Source organism: Urocitellus parryii, chromosome 8 (assembly GCF_045843805.1).
Source record: "Urocitellus parryii isolate mUroPar1 chromosome 8, mUroPar1.hap1, whole genome shotgun sequence".
In the NCBI taxonomy this organism is placed as follows: Eukaryota; Metazoa; Chordata; class Mammalia; order Rodentia; family Sciuridae; genus Urocitellus; species Urocitellus parryii.
In genome coordinates, this window is record NC_135538.1 from 46087714 (window position 1) to 46108617 (window position 20904).

Below are 20904 nucleotides of genomic sequence, written 5' to 3' on the forward strand. Positions count from 1 at the left end.
ACAAAAGTTCTATCCATAATGTATCACTCAATAAAATTACATCACAGAAATTTAACAATTGAATATTTAATAAAAGTTTAGTAGATTTATAAGCCTTTAAGGGTAGCACCATACAAAGTCATCAAATGGAAACAACCTGTGTTACTTGGCTCTCTGTTATTATAACAAAATACCTGAGATAATAAATTCATCAGAAAGGAAAAGTCCATTTTGGATCATTGTTTCAGAGGTTTCAGACACAGTCACTTGACTCAGTGGATTATGGGCTGTAGTGAAACATTATTTCATGATGGGCAGTGTGTAGTGGAGTAAAGCTGCTCCCTTCAAGGCATCTGGGAAGGAAAAAAAGAGAAAGAAGAAAAGTCCAGGGTCCTGATATTCCCCAATGGAATGGTCCTGATGACCTAACTTCCTCCATCTAGACCCCACAGGTTGCTCTGCTTCCCAAGAGCACTAAGGAGTAGGGATGGAGCTTTCAACAGAGGGGTCTTTTGGAGGACACTTACCCAAACCATTGCACAAACCAATATCCATGTACATCCAAATAAATAAGTAAATTGTGACATTTCACATTATGAAACAAATTATAACGAAGCATGAATTACAATTTTCTGAAAAACATACACAAGTTTAGAAATATAATATTCAGTGGAAAAAGCCAGACACTTATTGCATGTTTTCTTATATGATTTGAAAAAAGGTGCAACTAATGATGGTTTTAGAAGGTGGGTGTTCACCTTCAAGGAATAATGCAGTAACTTAACAGGTAAATGAGAGCACTTCTGGGATGTTAGTATTATTTTTTTCCCTTGTTCTTATTACTGTTCCTTTTGGGAATATTTGTGTGACAGTGTACATAGGATTTGTATATTTTTCTGATTTTTACCATACATTTATTTGATTTATAAAATAAATAAGAAAACAATTCCAAAGAGCAGAAAAAATCTTGCAGTAACTAAATGGACAAAACATTAATTCAGTGTTAGCAAAAGTTTAAAAATTAGGGAATCCTCAATGATGTGCTCAGATGCAAAAAGTCCTAGAGGAAAAAAGAAAGAGAACAAAGCATTGGGCCCTTAGAAAACCACTGACAATAAGGACTGATTATATTTTAAATATTAATTTTAATGTTTTCTCCTGTGCAATGGGGAGAAGTCTCCTAACCTTGAGAATCTTGAGAAGGGAAGGATCAAGTATGCCCCCTACAGACTGAATTTGATGGATGCCATTGCAAGGATTAAAGAATATTTGGTTGGGGATGTGGCTCAAGCGGTAGCGTGCTCACCTGGCATGCGTACGGCCTGGGTTTGATCCTCAGCACCTCATACAAACAAAGATGTTGTGTCCGCCGATAACAAATATATATATATATATATATATATATATATATATATATATATATATAAAAAGAATATCTTCCCTGTAACTGTTTAGGGAATGAGGTAGATAATGTTTCTTAAGCCAAACATCTCTATAGAATCTGAAATACACAGGACCCTTAAAAAGATCTAGAAAAGGAATATGAATTTTCATTTATATGGATTTTATTTTATCATAAAAATAAGAACACTGGTTTACAGTTATCTGGGGAAGTCTGAAACTCTCAGGTCACCCCTTAATATGGTCAAGGTCTGGGCTGGGGTTGTATGTAGCTCAGTGAAACAGCACATACCTAGCATGTGTGAGTCACTGGGTTCAATTTCTTTAAAAATATTAAAAGTCCATTGACAAGTAAAAAAAATATTTAAAAGAAGGTAAGGTCAAGGGTCTGTCTATTTCTCACCTTTCAATGGAGTTGAAGGAGAAAATAAGGAATCCCTTACCTCTAGAATCTTGGATAAATGGGGACGAAGATGAAGTTTAAACTCAATACAAGTGTAAACTGGAAAAATCAGGAATTCTGGTGAAGTAGGGAATTCAAGAAAGCACAGGTTCCAATGAAAAACTACAGATGCCAGTTGAAGGGGAAAAAAAAATACCATACAGGAGAGAAACCCACCTAAGAGACCAGGATTTTTTCTCAAATAAATCCAGCTTACAGGAGGTTAAAGCTCCATGTGGTAATTCAAAAATTCATAAAACTGTACAACGAAAACCATACCATTCAACTTTCCATACCATTATGGCAATTTACCACCCTTTGAGACTATCTGTCAAACATCTGTAAACTCTAGGCAAATAACAAAATTACAAGTAGCTGAAGATACAGAAAGGTAAGAAAAGGCAGGAAGATTGTGGAGGGGAAACAAAACTCAAAGAAGAATCTAGAAAGTGGAGGGCAAAGTTTTCCTTTTTTGTTTTTTATTTTTGTATCCCTTTGCTCTCAGGAGCCAGTCACTGACAATAGTACTGGCAGCTGGAACACAATAAAAACTTCAACCCGTAAGTGGTGCTCATGAACACTGCCCATCCAGACAATTTACTCTATGTAGTGTCTTTTATAGGATTAAAAGAGGCATTTAAATTTACCATTAATTATATATTCACAGTACAGTTATTATGAGTACATTTTATACTTAGAAAAATGTACAAAAATATTTCTTATTTAATGATAATATATTGACCTCATATGATAATTGAGAGTGAAAGTCACATTAGTCTCATTTCTCTCATTCACAACCATGTCAGAGAAACTGAAGATGTGCTTATTTTTTTCATCATAAACAATATGAAAAATGAATTCATTGCATTTACTTCAATACAGTTCCTGTCTTTGATAAATAATGAACATTGTTGAAGTGTAACTCACTGCAGGACCTACAAGATTTCCGTGTTCACAGGACTCTTCAATAGTGCTGTGCTCTGCTCACTCACTAGCTGAGTGATTTGCTCCCGAGGAGGCACCTTTCAGCACTGATACAAATGTAAGTCCAGCGATTTAATTATTCTCTCAATCTCCTACAACTTGGTAAGGATCATATAGCTTTATGACTCAGCAATGGGATAGGGGTAGGGGTGTTATTTTCTACCCATTTTATCCTTAAATCTCCTTTATCATCATTTAAAAAAATGCATTCAACCTACAGACTGAATCTCACAAATCACCATCAGTGTTAAACAATGACTTCAAGTAAATATCCAGGCAATTTAAACACCCTGTCAGGGTTGTTGTCCTGTCAATGAATCTTCCCTTTCTATTTCTCCTTCCATAAATGGCACAGGACATGGAAGCTTAGTGTCCACATTTTGTGTTCTGTCTCCTTGATCTTTGCTGACCTTCACTAAGATGTGTCTTCTTCCACCTAGGCGTCCAGCAAAGGTATCTCTTACGTGAAATTGGCAACTACAATTGGGAGCAGTGGACCTTGCCTTGTCTAAGGTCTCAAAAGTCTTCATGGAGTGACTTCCTTATCCTACCCCAAGCCTTTCTTCATCCTTTGACAGTAGCTTGGTAGAAATTCTTAATGTCTTAGAACAATGATTCCCATCCTATTATATACTTATCGCTAGTATTTCCCAATTTTATTTCCCCACAATACTCTGTTTTAATGGAAGTATAATAGACATACTACAAAATACATATATTAACACATGGATTATGGATTTTATAAAATATATACATTTCCATCAACTCAAATCTTTTCCAGTCAGTTTCCATATCTGAGACAAGCATTATTTCAGTTTTCTTAACATAGGTTTTTCTTTCTGAAACTTCATATAAAGGATAAAAATCATCTTTTGCTAAAAAAATATTTGAGACTCATCTGTTTTCTAATGTATACCAGGGGTGTTCTTTTGTAATTGGTGAGTAGAAAATGTCTGGTATCACTGGCTTCTACCCACTTTTGTGTATCCAAACACTCAAAAATGCTCCCACATATTCTACTACCCACCCAAAACCACTCTTCTTAACACAACCTGGACTCAGTGGGAGATCGCTTAGGCACTAGCTCAAGACCCTGCTGACCAAATTCTGCTCTCAGCCAGGTCTGATCTACTACTATCTGCCATTGGGTCACCATGATTCTTTAATTTAAATCATTGTGTAAGATGCCTTCGTTTGAGTTCTCCCAGGGAAGAGACAAATTTGTATATAGGCTGGGAAGAACTCTAAGGAACCATATCTTTGTGGGAGTGGAGCAACCATGACTGAGCAAGGGAGAAGCTGAACTGAAATGCAGTTGCTATAGAGACCACAGCTGATCAAATAGGGAGATAAGGAGCTCCCTATTCTACTCTTCAGAATTATTCTAACTTGAGGCAGGTTGGTTGCCACAGGTGGGAACGCAGAGCAACATTTGTGCAAACTAAAGGAGATACACACTGCTAAATAAACTTTTAACTTTTTCTGGGTTTAGATATTTTGATGCTATAATAACAAAGGAAGATGGAGAAGTATACAGCAATGGAATTCAATTGTGTAGGGCTTGTGGAATAAGATGCATCAGGAAACATTTATAGGCAAAGCCCAGTGAAAAGCTTTACTGTAACTAACCAATACCTCAACAATTTTCCATTTCTAAAAGTGAATCATTAAATATTATTATCCCCACCCTTACAGATGAGACAAGGATCAGACAGGTTCAGTGAATTTTCTTCAAGTTCACACTACTTGTGCATGACTATTTCAATCCTCACCACTCTAAACAACTGTACCATACACTTGCATACTAAGAAATGTGCCAACACAACTGGTGAACTAACATATTAATTTTTTAAATACTAAATCTTCACTCTTATTTCTTGTTTTCTCTTGTGCTAAAGCCCCTCAGCACTGGCTCAAAGTATGCAAGTTCATTACCAATTGATTTCCAATGAAGATAGACAGAAAAACACCAACCTTTCCATATAATAAACAATTGTGCAGACTTCCTATCCCAAATAAAATCTCATAAAATTAGTTAATAATAGGAAGGAAAGAGAATAGTGGCAAATATGATTTTACTTAAAATACAAACTTCATCAAACCTATTGTTTCCCATTTTCTAATCACTGATTTTGTTATTGCTATAAAAATTTATTTTAGTATTGGCATATAAGTGCATCATGAGATATTTTATGGCACACCCCTGCCTCCTGCTTTTGGGGGGTTAAATAATTTATCTTTAAAAAAGGGGAGAACTAAAGATACTTTGTTTCCAACTTATTTTCAATGAATCCCAGGGTGCATCTTTCAGATAAAAAATGGTTCAACAGTAAAAAATTTCGAAAAGTAAATACTCTTCACCTCTGTACAAGTAAAGAAAATCAGAAAAACTAGCAGAGTATTCTTTCAAAGAAAAATTGTGGCAAATGTAGAGATGAGGTGGAACTAGAAGAGGAAATTCTTAAGTATGTTTAGGATGAGCAAATGCCTAACAGAAAAAGCCAACAGGCAGGAAAATACAACAATTATTTCAAAACATTAATTAAATGTAAAAGGAAGTGAAAAGATTTGGTTAACTATGGGAAACAATTCTCTTAGTTCTTTGAAAACAACCCTTTTTCTCATTAGCCTCTTTCAGAGACTACACTTTTCCAAGAGTATGAATCAGTCTGTCTCTCTTACTCTTCCTATCTCCTCTTCCACCCAGTGCTCTCTTCTCAGTTGGCTTAATATACCTAAAATATTTAGCTGCATCACAGAATTGAGAAACAATGAAATGCCACTTAACTTGGTGATTCAGGACTGCAAACAACACCACTTGTGTTGGTGTGCTCACTTGTGGCGTATTGGGGAGTGTTTTTGAAAGTGGTTATTACAGAACCTAACCTATATTTTGGTGTGGCTACAAGTGGATAAAGTGCTGGTCAGAAAATACGGGGCCAAATTGCATTATTTTACTTCCTTTCACAGTGAGGAGGGAAAGAATATTCACATTACCACAAAGGACAGGTGGCACACAGTAGCACTCAAGTGTTAACTGAATCAGTTGCTCACCTTACTGGCTCAATAAGTCAGCTTAGTAAACAGAACTTTCAAAGTGAGCATTCCCAATAAGCGACAACAAAGTAAATTTGTGTGTATCTTTCTTACTTTCCATAGTGCTTGTAAAAATGAAATTTTAAAAAGTTGGACCAAAAAATGAAAACTGGGTTGAGGTTCAGTCACTTAGAAAGGATAATGCAAAATAAGTTTAGATGAAAGATTAAATAATCATAGACCATTTTTTAAGTCTTTTGATGAGTTTAACCAACAATTATGAGTTTAACCAACAGAATGACCATCAGCCACATTCTGACATAAGTAACTTTATCAAAAGGTCACATGAACCCACTTAAAATGAAACCTGAAAACCTAACAATATACCTTTTTTTTTTTAAAGAGAGAGAGAGAGAGAGAGAGAGAGAGAGAGAGAGAGAGAGAGAGAGAGAGAGAGGATTTTAATATTTATTTTTTAGTTTTCGGCGGACACAACATCTTTGTATGTGGTACTGAGGATCAAACCCGGGCCGCACGCATGCCCGGCAAGCATGCTACCACTTGAGCCACATCCCCAGCCCACAATATACCTTTTTGACAGTATTTTTAAATGTCACTTTGACACAGTTCTTAAAACAGCTAATTGTTGTTGTTCACATATGTACAGTTACACAAATTCATACTTTTCATGACATCTCTTCTGAAAAAGTTTACCTACCATTCAATGTTCTCAAAAAACAGTCGCTACATTTATTAAAGTGTGTGATTCATTTTGACACCAAAATTACATAATGTCTCCTACTTTTACCATCTGACATGTATCTTCTTCAAAAGACAAACACCTTATGTTGAGGCAGTTCCCCTGCTTTTCATTTGTACTTCAACACACCTAACAAAGTGCAAGCACACAAATACTGAAAACCCACAATAATTTTCTTTGTCTGGAATCCAATAATGCATCTCTAAAAGCTGATCTTGGTTTCATTCCAAGAATAACACCAAGAGCAAACTGAATACTCACATGAAAAGACTTGGAAATGTTCATTTTTTCATTAGGTTTTGCTTCCAGGTTATGTTCATTTTATCACTAGGTTTTGCTTACAGTCTGAAATGACAAAAGTAGAAAGCCATTTCAATAACTGAAGGAAATGTGTAAAACTGATCCTTAAAAACAACATGAAGGGGAGAGAGGAACCTTTTTTATTTTTTGGCAGTACTAGGGATTGAATTTAGAACCTTACACGTACTAGGTAAGCACTTTACCATTGAGCTACATCCCCAGACCTGGGAATCATTCTTGACACGGCTATGTCAAGTCTTCACTGAACTCAGTCGGTACCACATGGCTCCTCACTGCTATTTTAGCCTCAGTTAGACTGCTTCTTCTATGTTCTTATGCATCTTTTAAACAGCTTTCAGCAGGAGCTTTTAGGAAAAACAAAACCTCACGTAACCATTTTTAGATCTCTACCTGCTACTCTGTTCTATTGCTCTGGTATCAAGACTGACTAGAAGTTTCCTTAAAAAAGTAATAAATTACCCAATGATAATTTGGCTTTTAATAACAAAAGTCCAAAAGTCAATGTGGGATTGATATAGTTTTGTTTGCAGGTATGTGACATGTGTCTTTTTTTCTAAAGGGAGCTCTTTGAAACAGAACAAGTGATTTCCCACTGGACTTGGATCAATATTCCATGGCTTCAAAGACTGGAAAACTCACATGAAGCCTGGCTTTCCCATCAGGTACCCTCACGTCAATCATTTCAAATTAATACGAAGACAGTCTTATGCATGTATGAAGATTGATGTGTATTCTTCTTGCACACAGTGTACAACCCTCAGAATTCAGACCCCTTTAGACTGGCTAATTAGAAAGCAGTAGGGAAATACTAAAACATACAAACTTCACAATTGCAAGACAGTAGTTCAATCAGGAGTGTGCATCAGAATCACCTGTAGAACTGGTATGCAATTTCACTGTTTAAAAATGCAGACTGCGACTTACATAAGTCTAACCTGAGAAGTACCCTTAGGATGAACATCTCTTTAAAAAATACCACAAATTCTGAGTCTAATACTACAATTATAATGAAATCCATTTTTTCCTGCCTATAATATGGGCTCTGGTTTTATTAAGACTTAAATTTATTGTGCCAGAAGGATCTAGGATTAATTTTCTATTTGCCTCAGCCTTCTAATACAAATGATAACACTTAGAAACCAAAGAAACAACTATCACCAGCAGAGAAATTATGAGTTATTCTGATTCCTCATGTATGAACCTTCACATGAGCATACAGTAGCCTACCTTCAAGTCTTGGTGTTATAGGCAACACTAAATGCCTTTAAATATCTTATAAATATGTTACCTTCTGATCATCAATTAGAAGACATGAACATTTTATATTTGAAACTTTAAGGTCAATTTATTAAGTCCATTGATGAAAATGATCAGAAGAATATTCTCCTGAAAATTATTATTTTTTCTTAGAAAAAAAAGAAAGAAAAATCAAAACCCTCTCAGCATAGCCACAGATGCTGTGGCAGTCAACTTCTCTGCAGATGTGGACAGCCCATTTATCTGCCGAGTCACTCCCTGGGTCAGCGGGATTGTAATCTGGATCATCTTCATCATCCTCGAGCTCCAAGTCATCCATTTCCTGGAACTAAGACTCATCTACCTCCACATTGTTTCCAGCTGCAAAAAGCAAAACAAAATTCCCTCTCAGCTTTATACTCAAGACAGAACTCACTGGAGTACCAGACAGAAATTTCTCAATATACATAGGAGGTGTCACTTATGAAATCCCAAACTACTAGTGCAAATCACATCTTTCTTTGTCAGTAGAGACTCTTCACAGTTTAAGAGCAATTTCATTCCTTCAGGTCACAGTTCAAAAATCTGTTGTTGTTAAGGGATTATCATAGAATACATATTTATAATGTGGCATGTTATATACTGAAGATATATTGCCCTGGTTATAGTAAGTTAACTATCAATGAGACTTGTACCAGGGGTCTCTCTTATGGATGAACTTGATGGAACCTGACCTTTTCTCTCATCCAGTTCTCCTTGTAATCAATAGTATCACTTCTCAAGATTCCACGTGTCTGAGCCTTAGCAGTAAGCAATAGCCAGGTTCCCCATTAAACATCTCACTCTTCACTTTGTCTGAAGTAGATAAATAAAGGATGGCATAGCTCTATTGAATCCCCACACATTGTAATACCTTCCTTCCCTCTCAGATTCACTTCCTGACATTCATTGTAATGAGAATATAAAGAGAACAAGTGTTGTTTCATGCCTATGAGTAGATCAGAAAGAAAAATATGAAATGCTAAGCCACGGTCAAAGAATAACTGTCTCTGTAAGGTTTCACGGAGCAGATGAAATCTAAAATATCTTTGTGATATAGCTGAATCCACCAAGAATAAAAGGTCAGGTGAAAGCAATTCTAGGTAGAAATGTAAACAAAGGCAAGAATAAGAGTAAGACCTTGAATACGTCGAACTGGAAGGCAAGATTTTTTAGGAAAAATACCAACAGATAAAACATGGATAAGGGTCAAGACAGAGGACAGCATAAGTCAACCTTTTTTTCAAACTAATGAAAACCATGAAAGAATTTCAAAAGAGAGGTTTTATGATTAAATATAGGTTTTAGAAATGCCATCTCAGAGGCAGCAACAATAACACAGATAAGGACATTAGAAGGAGGAACAGATTTGGGGATAGAGTTTTAGAGGCTACTACAAAAGTCCAAGTGAAAATGATAAAATCTTCAAGTAAGAGAAAGAAAGTGATGAGAAGACATTTCAGAGGCAAAATCAATAGGTATCTTTTGGTTACTTACTGGATATGAAAAGGCAACAAGAGAGGAAATACTAGGAGTTCTATATCTGAGGTTTTTCCAAGCTCCTTGAGAGACTATGGAAAATCATTCCCATAGACTTCTGATGCTAGAAATTTTGGGGAAACAAGTCATCTGAGTCACCTGTTTTCTTGTCACCATAGATGTCTACCTGTTCCTATTTAGAGATTGTTTAAGTTATCATAAAATGTTCAAATAGTACATTGTTGTAGAATTAAACATTCAGTTCAAATAGATTAACTGATTAACTGTTAGAGATTTTGCTTCAAAATGAATTTTTTATCAGTCTTGGAAGGACAAATTTACATTGAATCATCACTCTGATCTTTATGGTTTAAAATTAAAGACAAGATTATACACATATAGAATTCTGATATTATCTCACCATCCTCCAAGAACTAGATATCAAATGTGTCAAGATTATGATCTGTTTCAAACAGCTGTTTCCCTAAAAGATATAAGTATGATTAACTCAAATGGCATAGTATTCATTCACCTTCCCTGCAAACATTGAAAAAAATATAAAAATTCAGGAAAACAAGTCTGAAAATCTATCTTCCTACAAATTTCAATAAATTTATGAACTTAATTAGTAGCTAGGATGTATATGAAATATATTCACATTAAAATGAAACAAGTGATAAAACTAGTCTATCTTGAGTACTAGAAAAGTGAGATTGCTTCTATATAAAGTTTAAATATTCCTGTATTTAAAAATCTATTAGTTGTAATATGTGTACCAGAAATCAGACATAAAAATTCCTCATAACAAGGCACAGTGAAACATGCCTGCAATCCCAATTACTTGGGAGACTGAGGCAGAAGGATTGCAATCAAGACAGGCCTTGGCATCTTAGTGAGACCCCATGTGAAATTAAAAAATGAAAAAGGGCTGGGGACATGGCTCAGTGATAGAAGGTCACTGGAATAAATCCTTAGTACTAGAGAAAAATGAATTATAAATTATACTTTAAAAAATAACATCATGTTGATATACTTTCTCTTTTTGTCCTAGATGCCTACAAATATTATTGTCTTATAAAAATCTGTTCAAATGATCCTCTTGCTGCACAAGAAAGGATACCAAAATAGTTGAGAGTAACAGAAAAAAATACGGGGTAGGGGAGTATCATACGACTTAATTTATTTTTTTCTGCTTGCTCTTCTTCTTTTATCTGTTTTTTTTTTAAATTTTCAGAAGTTCTACATCAAACTTGGCCTTCCAACTTAAGAAATTCTCTATTTTAACAGGAGTGCCATGGTATAATTGCTTAGAAAATAAAAATTAGTCCACCAAAAACTGAAAAATAAATATTAAAACAATTCTCTCTCTTCTCTCTGTCTAAAAATAAATAAAAATAAAAATTACATAACTCACCAGATTGACATGACAGTTTCACAAATAAAGCCTAACAATATCTTCTAGATAAATAAGTATAATAGCTTAAAAGAGAAACCACTTATAAGAAAATTAATGTTTGAAATTTTGAAACATTTGATCTGATTTCTGCCTGACCTGGCTGCTTTCATTGATTTTGGCAACTTGTTCTGGAAAAGCCCATTTTTATCTTATTATAAAAAACAAAATAATACACAATGTTGATACTATATTTACCACTGATATTTACCATTAAGAAGAATGTTGTCGGTGTTATTCATTTATTTTTTAAATATTTATTCTTTTAGTTATAAATGGACACAACATCTTTATTTTATTTATTTGTTTGAGTTTTTTTATTAGTTGCTCAAGACAATACAATGATCTTGACATATCATACATTTGATTCAAATAGGGTATGAATTCTCATTTTTCCACGTATACAGATTGCAGGATCACATTGGTTATGCATCCATGTGTAGCAGAATGAAATTCAACCCCTATCTTTTACCCTGCACAAAACTCAATTCAAAGTGCATCAAAGACCTAGGCATTAGACCAGATACACTGTGCCTATTAAAAAGGAGGCCCAACTTTCCATCATACTGGCTTAGAAACTGACTTTCTCAAGAAGAAGCATAAGAAATAAAATCAAGAATCAATAAATGGGGGCTAGGACTGTAGCTCAGTGGCAGAGAGCTTACCTAGCCTATGAGAGACACTGGGTTCAATCCTCAGCACCACATAAAAATAAATAAAATAAAGACATACTATCCACCTACAACTAAAATATTCTAAAAAATCAATAAATAGGATGGTATCAAACTAAAAAGCTTCTTCACAGCAAGGAAACAATCAAGAATGTGAAGAGAGAGCCTACAGAATGGGAGAGAATTTTTGCCATGTATGCCTCAGACAGAACATTAATCTCAAGGATATAGAAAGAATTTGAAAAACTTTACCACTAAAATAATAATAATAATAATAATAATAATAATAATAATAATAACCAATTAATAAATGCACAAAAGTGATCTAGTCTGTTGGTGATGCTTTGTATTGAGTTTTTTATTTGATGTATTGTTTCCTTCATTTCAAAAATCTTAACACCAAAGAAACAAATAACCCAATCAATAAATGTGACAAGTACCTGAACAGATACTTCTCAGAAGAGAATATACAATCAGTCCACAAATATATGAAAAATGCTCAACATCTCTAGCAATTAGAGAAATGCAAATCAATACTACTCTAAGATTTCATCTCACTGCAGTCAGAATGGCAGCTATTAAGACTACAAACAACAATAAGTGTTGGTGAGGATGTGGGGGTAAAGGCACACTCATACATTGTTGGTGGGACTGCAAATTGGTGCTGCCAATATGGAGAGCAGTGTGGAGAATCCTTGGAAAACTGGGAATGGAACCACCATTTGACATAGCTATCCCACTTCCTCGGTTTATACCCAGAAGACTTCAAACCAGCATACTACAAGGACACAGCCACATCAATGTTTATAGCAGCACAATTCCCAATAGCTAAACTATGGGCCCAACCTACATGCCCTTCAGTAGATGAATGGATAAAGAAAATGTGCTATATATACAATGGAATTTATTCAGCATTAAAAGAGAATAAAACCATGGCATTTGCAGATAAATGGATGGAGCTGGAGAATATAATCTAAGTGAAGTTAGGTAATCCCCCAAAACCAAATGCCAAATGATTTCTATGATTTAAGGATGCTGATTCATAATATTCTGCCAGGGCAGGGGGATGAGAGGATTAAATGAACTCTAGAAAGGACAAAATGGAAAGGGGGAGGGAGTGAAATAGAGGGGGAATATGGGCAGGAAAGACAGGGGAATGAGATGGACATTATTACCTTAAGTACTTGTATGAAGATACAAAGGATGTGAATCTACATTGTGTACAACCAGAGATATGAAAAATTGTGCTCTATATGTGTAATATGAATAGTAATGCATTCTGTTGTCATATATAAGGAATTAAACTTTTAAAAATTCAGAATAAAACAGGAAAATCTTCCTGTTGGATTTAGCAATTAATTCTTAGATATGACATTTGAAGTATAAGCAACAACAACAACAACAAAAAAAAACAGAATAAATTGTGCTTTTTCAAAATTGAAAAAATCAGTTATTTGTACTATTAAATATCAGTTACTTGTAATAATATAACATTATTACTACCTAAAATAAAGAATACAAACAACAATGAGTATTGGCAAGGATGCGGGGAAAAAGTCACACTCATACATTGCTGATGGGACTGCAAATTGGTGCAGCCTATATGGAAAGCAATATGGAGACTCCTTGGAAAACCAGGAATGGAACCACCATTTGACCCAGCTAACCCAGTCCTCAGTCTATACCCAAAAGACTTAAAATCAGCATACTACAGGGACACAGCCACATTAATGTTTATAGCAGCACAATTCACAATAGCTAAACTATGGAACCAAACTACATGCCCTTCAGTAAATGAATGGATAAATAAATGTAGTATGTATACACATGGAATATTATTCATTAAAAGGGAATAAAATCATGGCATTTGCAGGTAAATGGATAGAGTTAGAGAATATAATGCTAAGAGAAGTTAGCCAATCCCAAAAAAACAAATGCTGAATTTTCTCTGATTTAAGGATGCTGATCCATAATGTGGTTGGGGAGGGGAATGGAAGAATTAGATGAACTCTAGATAGGGTAAAGGGGAAGGAGGGGAGGGAGAAGTACTGCAGGTAGAAAAGACAGTGGAATGGGATGGACATCATTACCCTAAGTACACGTATGAAGACATGAATGCTGTGACTCTAATTTATGTACAACCAGATAGAAAAATTGTATTCTAGAAGTGTAATATGAATTGAAATGCATTCTGCTGTCATATATAACAAATGGAAATTTAAAAGAAAGAAAAAAATGGGCAAAAAACTTAACAGGCACTTCACAGAAGAGATATGAATAGTCAACAAAAATATTAAAAAATGTTCAACATCTTTAGCCATTAGAGAAATGCAAATCAGAACTATACTGAGACTCCACTGCACTCCAATCAGAATGGCAATTATCAAGAATACAAGTAAAAATAAATGTCAGCAAGGATATGGGGAAAAGGGTTCACTCATACATTGCTGAGGGGAGTGCAAATTGGTGCAGTTGTGGAGAGTGATGACTCTAAACCTGGTCTCTGATTCCCTCATGGCTCCGTTTGTGCTGGGAGCTGCCTATAAAAAAGTGCAAGTTGAGATGTTCCAATTGCTATGGTAACAATGGCCATAGATAACTACAAGCAAAGGCATGTTGCTCTAACAGTTAGAATCTTGGATTCAGACACCAACTCCTCGGGTAGACAATTCTGGGCATAACAAGATGACCTCAAAGTCTCTCAAGTTTTGCTGCATCCTTCAGGTGGCCTGCTTTGCTAAAACTTTCTCACAAATAACCTTCTGATGACAAAACCTATATAATGAACATGCTGAAAAGCTCCAGTGTCAGTCAAGCCTCTCCAGGGCTTGGCTATCCACCTGGCCCCAGCTTTGTCCTCTATGTTTGTCTGTTTGTCTGTTGTTCATCCCCTCATCAACTTTACAGTTTCTGAATTAACTGTCAACGCTGGTTGTGATATGCAATCACTCTAGAAGGCAGTGTGGAGATTCCTCAGAAAACTGAAAATAGAAACACCATCTGATCAAGTTCTGTCACTCCTTAGTTAATAACCAAAAGACTTAAAATCAGCATACTACAATGATGCAGTCACATCAATTTTTATAAAACTCAATTCACAATAGCTAAGCCATGGATCTAACTAGGTGGTCCTTAACAGATAAAGGCATAAAGAAAATTCAGTATATATACTCAATGGATTATTACTCAGCCATAAAGAATAATGAAATTATGGCATTTGCTGGCAAATGAATGGATCTGGAGACTATCATGCAAAGTGAAATAAGCCACTCCCAAAACTAAAGGCAAAATATTCTCTCTGATATGTGAAAGCTAACCAAAAATCAGTGGGCAGCAGGAATAGAACTTTATTGGATCAGACATAGGGGAATAGGTAATACAATAGAATGAATCTGACATAAGTTTCCTAATGCATCTATGAATATACCTCCAGTGAACCTCCACAATATGTACAACCACAAGAATGGGATCCTAATTAGAACGTTATACTCTATGTATTTATAATATGTCAAATACCCATTACTGTCATGTATATCTAAAAAGAACAAATGAAAAAAATGAAAAAAAAAAAAACAAAACTTCACCCTAATTTGACCTCTGAGTTCAAGCAGGATGAGAGCTCCAGCAGGATCTGGCTAGGTACTTTCCTTAAGGCCTTATAGGACTAAAATCAAGTTGTTTTCCTTTCTGATGGCACTGTGGAAGAAGCAACTTCCAAGGTCATTCATGTGTTTGAATACATTCAGTTCCTTGTGGTTATTAGACTGAGGTCTGCCTTTCCTTCACATGTGGTTCCCTCCATCATCACATCAGCATTACCTTGTTGGGTCCATCTTGGTTTTCTGATCTTCTTTTCAGCTCATGGGCTTGTAAGATAACACTGGGATCGCTGGAACATAAAAATAATCTTCCAATATTAAGGCCACCTGATTAGTAATCTTCATTCCATGTGCAAGTCTTTTTGCAATGAGATAATGCACACTTACAAGGAATGGTACATGGGAGCTTCATAGGGGCAGCATAATACATCTACCACATAATTCATGTTTCACACATAAAGCTTAATAGCTGCCAAGTGTTCATCATTTTCTATGAGGTAATAAGATATCTTTTCATTCATTCTCTTCTGTATTATATAAGGATGACTAGAGAAAGTAGTAGGACAAGAAGTACTCTTTCTAACTAATTCTCCATGGCTTCATTCAGAAACTGCATTACTGGTGCTATGCAGCCTGGAGGTACAGTAGGTGATCTGCAGAGTTCTAGTCCTAACACAGAGAGAAGAAGGCTACAAAATGAAGACTCTTCACAGCTGAAGCATGGCATGGCCATATTTCATCCCACTGAATCTTAAATATGGACCCTGCGTCTCTTCATGATGAAGAATATAGAAATGTAAAGCACTTAAAGAAAAAGTGGATGTAGGTCAGAAGCCAGCACAGGGAACATAGTGGCCATGTGTGCAGATGACCAGTTGCATTCCTCAGTATTCTGGATGTCAGAGCAGCCTTCCATAACCAATGTCACATTCTGCAATCCCACCAGAGCCTGGGCCTCTCATTCACACCTTGTCAGCTCCCACAGGAGGAACCCAGGAGTCTGCAGTTATCAGTTGAGCAAAAAGCCTGGATAATAATGATGCAGACAACATTACAGACATCTTGTATTGCTTAATTATGAAATACAAATAGTAGATAAGACTACAGAGAACACCTTCATGCTTACACTGAAGTCACATACACCCACCAATAAGTTTTAGATACTGAAAGTATCTTTCTCTGATTCCATTCCCCTCATTGTTACACCCAGCCCCTCCCACAGAGAAAAGTAAATTCTCTACTGGTGTTGCTTCACAGATGTGTTTCTTTAACTTGATATGTCAAGTTTCTCTCCAAATTGTTAATTTTTATTCTGACCAATAATACCTGAGGTTCCTGTTTCTCCACATCCCCTCGGATTTACCCTGTCTGGCTTATTTTCAAGCATCCTAGTGATTGGGAAGTAGTTTCAATTTGTATTTCCATGATTACTACCAAAAACAAAATTGAAGATATCTGTTGATACCCCAATCAGATTTCCTTTTGTGTGCTTATTAATTCATATTTTATTCATTTATTCCATTGGGTTGTTTTGATTTTTCTTACTAAAGTAGTTCTTTATACCTAATTAATCTGACTCTGATATTTTTATGAAAGATTAAAAGCTATAGCCTTTATTACATTTGGTTTAAATTATTCATTTCTAAATCAGTCCCAAAAAGTCAAAGGTTGAATGTTTTCTCTGATATGCAGAAGCTAATCCAAAATAATAAGGGAGGATTAATAAGAAAAATATAGAAGAAAGATCAATGGAGCAGACAAAGGGAAATAAAGGGAGGAGGGTAGATGGGATAGGGAAAGACAGTGGAATGAATCTGACCTAACTGTCTAAGTACATATATGAATACACCATAGTGAATCTCACCATCTTGTTCATCCACAAGAAATTAATTTTAATAAACTATAAGTGAATAGCAGAGAGATCAGTAGAGTAGAGTGAAGGGAGGAGGAGGTGGAAAGAGGAAAGTGTAAGGGGAAGTATTGGAAACAGAATTAGAACAGATTATATTTCATGCTTGTATAATTGCATTAAAATGAATCACATTGTCATGTATGAATAAAAAAGAATTGATTTTTTTAAAAAAGAAAACAATTAGAGTGCAAAATAGTATGTAGTTATCCTAGCTGTAGAAATACTTAAGCTTGCCTACTGATAAAGATGGGGGGCTTAATTTAAACTGATGTAAATGATGATGATAATATTCAGTGGATGCTCATTTTCTCAGGATTTTGTGTGATTAAAAAAAGCATTCCGAAGTGCTTTTAAAATACTTTATTTTAATTTAATTTTTAAAGTACTTTATATTTTTTATATTTATTATTTTCTTTACTACAGTACATATCTATTTTTCCTTTTACATATATAAGAAATATTTGAGGCTTTGGCTCAGCGGAAAGAGCGCTTGCCTGGCATGCATGAAACACTGGGTTCAATCCTTAGCACCACATAAAAATAACATAAAGGTATTATGTACACCTACAAATAAAACTAAATGTTTAAAAATAATTTGAGACTAAAATCATATCCTTGTATTCCTATTTACTTACATGTGAATTTCCTTACAATAATGACATTATCTAAAACATAATACACTTATCAAAACCAGGAAATGCAATATTGATATGGTCCTATTATATAAACCACAAATATATATTTTAAAATGTTCAGTTGTAACAACAATGTCCTTTATAGATTTTTTTCTGTGATAGGATCAAATGCAACATCATGCATATTTATTAATTTATTTATATTTGTGCTCCTGGGTATAGAACCCAGAGGCACTGTATCACAAAGGTACACTACCAGACTCTTCTATTTTTTATTTTGAGACAGTGTCTAACTAACGTACCCAAACTGCCTCAATCTTGCAATCCTCCAGCCTCAGCCTCCCAAGTCACTGAAATTACAAACATACAATACTGTGCCAGACTATGCTTTGTATTTAATTGTCATGTCTAGCTAGTTTCCTTTAATCTCAAATCATTGTCTGTCCTGCTTTCTTACTCCTTTTCGGCATTTATAAAAATAGTATATGGCATAATGGGGTTAACTTTGAGTTTATCTGATGTTTACTCATGACAGAATAAGGTTGAACTTTTTGACAGGAATGCCCTGAATTCAATGTGCACTCAGTGGTCAATAGGAGAAATGTAGGTTGGCTTAATGTCAGTATTAGGGATGCTACTTTGATTAACTTGGTTAAAGTGGTGTCTATCTGGGTTTTACCTAGTAAAATGACTCTTCTGCACTTTATTACTTAAAAATTAATTATTTGGCAGTACATTCTTTGAACAGATGTAAATAACCTCTTCCTCATTCAAGCATTCCCTCCCATTATTTATTCTATATTTACTTCTTGATATTTAGGTCCAAAGAGATATTTTTCCTTTTCACATATTTAATCACGCCTTCATTTTTTACCAGTATCCATCAGAGATATTTTATTTAAATATGTGCGGCAAATCCACCCCATCATCTGTTTCTGTATAGTCTGTGAAGGAAGACTTCATGAATGGAAAAGAACTAAAAGATTTTTTTTCTCATAAACATAATATGAACTCTAAATTTCAGTGTAATTTCATGAAGTTTCATTTTCAAAATGTTATTATTCATTTAATATGTCTCTGATCACTTTTGTATTACATAGTCAGTTTGGGCAACAGTTGTAGTAACTACACCTGGCTGTCTACATGAACATTGCTTTGCACTGCTGCCTATCGCACTACAAGTCACATTGTAACACAACAGTGCTTCATGTGGCATGTGTTTTTTCATACCCTGGTAGTTAGTTAATGTTTTCAAATTACCAGTGCATACTCAGTGTGTAACAGCTAGAAGAGAAAAGTGTACTATGAGTGTTTTTAAGGAAACCCAGAGTGCGGATTACTTCTTATTAAGGAAGTTGGCAGAGTACCCATTTGGCTATCAAATGCTGAAGAACATAGTGTACATGAACATTATCAAATTAAGCAGTCATCACAATATTCCCAACTCACAAGAAAGAAATGCCTCTCATTCCTCACAGAAATAGAAAAAGTAATTATGAAATTCATCTGGAAAAAGAAGAGACCCAGAATAGTTAAAGCAATTCTAAGCAGGAAGAGTGAATCAGGTGGTATGGCTATACCAGAACTTAAACTATACTACAGAGCAATAGTAACAAAAACAGCATGGTACTGGTATGAAAACAGGCTGGTGGACCAATGGTACAGGATAGAAGACAAAGAGACTACCCCACAAAATTACAACTACCATATATTAGACAAAGATGCTAAAAGCATGCATTAGAGAAAGGATAGCATCTTCAACAAACGGTGCTGGGAAAACTGGAAATCCATATGCAACAAAATGAAATTGAATCCCTATCTCTCACCATGCACAAAAGTTAACTCAAAATGGATCAAGGATCTAGGAATTAAACCAGAGACTTTGCATCTAATAGAAGACAAAGTAGGCCCTAATCTCCATCATGTGGGGTTAGGCCCCAATTTCCTTAATAAGACACCTATAGCACAAGAATTAAAACCAAGAATCAACAAATGGGATGAATTCAAACTAAAAAGTTTTTTCTAAGCAAGAGAAATAATATGTGAGGTGAATAGGGAGCCTACATCCTGGGAAAAAATTTTTACCCCCACACATCAGATAGAGCTCTAATCTCTAGGGTATACAAAGAACTCAAAAAGCAATACAAAAAACAAACAAACAAACAAAACCCCCAAATAACCCAATCAACAAATGGGCCAGGGACTTGAACAGACACTTCTCAGAAGAGGATATATAATCAATTAACAAATATGCGAAAAAAATGCTCATAATGATTCTAGGAGCCACAGCAAAGTATTATGATGCATGGCACCTTTGGTTAAGGTGATGCCAGCTAGCCATTGAGATGATATGATTATGTTAAGATTTACATTCATATGGAAATTGGACTCCTGCTGTTCACCTTGGCCTGCTACGGAATGGGACTCCTGGAGAGTTCCCATTGGTTGGGGAAAGATAATAGGAGGGTTTTCCGGGGGAGGTCCGGGGCCCCGGTTCCGGGAGATGTGACCTCGTGGGTGGACCGGCTTGCTGGCCGGACGTGTACGGGGTATTTGCGGCATTTTCAAAAATAAAGTTTTGTTCCTGCTTGAGTGGCTTGTGATTCTGTGCCCAGTCGGGTTGCGGCAATTGGTGGCCCGGACGGAGAACGCCCGAAGCTTAGAGGTGAGTAATATTGCCCGCCCCTGAGGGAAGGCGACAGAATGGGTGACCATTTCAAAAAACAACGTGTTCTTGTTTTGATTTATTTTGTTTTTATTGCAAGCTCCCTAGCCCTAGAATTTTCTCAGATGAACTGGGAAAAATGGTTGGCTCAAGATTTGAAGTTATTCGGCCCTGAGAAAGAGAAAATTGATACAACCATTCTCTTCTCCGTTTTTGTTTCATTCTGTTTTGGCTTTGTTCTATCCTATCTTATTGGGTTGCGTTACCTTTATAGTAGATTAGAACCTAGTAA